The sequence below is a fragment of the Condylura cristata genome, unplaced genomic scaffold (genome assembly GCF_000260355.1).
Source record: "Condylura cristata isolate star-nosed mole 26May11 unplaced genomic scaffold, ConCri1.0 scaffold00001, whole genome shotgun sequence".
NCBI classification, from domain to species: Eukaryota; Metazoa; Chordata; class Mammalia; order Eulipotyphla; family Talpidae; genus Condylura; species Condylura cristata.
The window spans coordinates 29,986,581-29,987,371 of record NW_004567102.1 but is presented as its reverse complement, the minus strand read 5'-3'; positions in this window follow the sequence as shown (position 1 = coordinate 29,987,371).

The window sequence follows — 791 nt, the reverse complement described above, 5'->3', positions numbered from 1 at the left end:
CCGAACACCGTCTTGTGGCGCCTGCCGCCCGAGCTGTCGGTGGCACCGGCCCTCCCTGGCGCCAGCTCGGCCTGGACACGTTTCGTCCAAACTCCCTACCACCGATGGCCCCATGGCGGACCTGGCGAGCGGTGGCTTCCAAGCTGAGCGGTGATGAGTTTTGGCTCTGTGGCCCTCCAGTTGGCCCAGAGATGTTAAAAGATGATCTCTTTGCGAAGGCATCGCGTTTAGACCGTAGTCAACTGACGAGACAAGGTAGAGTGAGGTAGTGCAATCATGTTGGAGAAATGGTGTGTGGCTTTCATTCATTTTCATTTAAAGTTTTCAAAATAATTAGCCAGGGAGGCTTGTGCAGTACACTTGGGGAGACAGTCCAAAAAATCATCCTATCATTTATGTGCCGAAGACGACCCAAGCCACACCCTGCCATTTAGGTCAAGTCTCACTGTTGTTTGGCATTATATTTGTTTTTTTTTTTTCTTTTTTCTTTCACTTTTTAAATTATAAAAATAAGACATGCTCAGTGCTGAAAATCTGGAAAATGCAGAAAAGGCAAGGAGTTGCACATAGTCCTGCCTGTCATGTATAAAGTAAACTGAACTGTTTAGCTGTGTTGTCTTGAAAAAACAAAAATCTAGTACCATAGATCAATGAAAATGTAGCAGGAATTAAAATGCAGAAAAGCTCATTAAGTGCAATCTGGGAAGTAAACTGTTCTAACTAGTTTAACCAAGACATAAGCAGAAAAGCTTTTTGTTAAACTGCATTTAAAATCTTTTCCTAAAATGAAA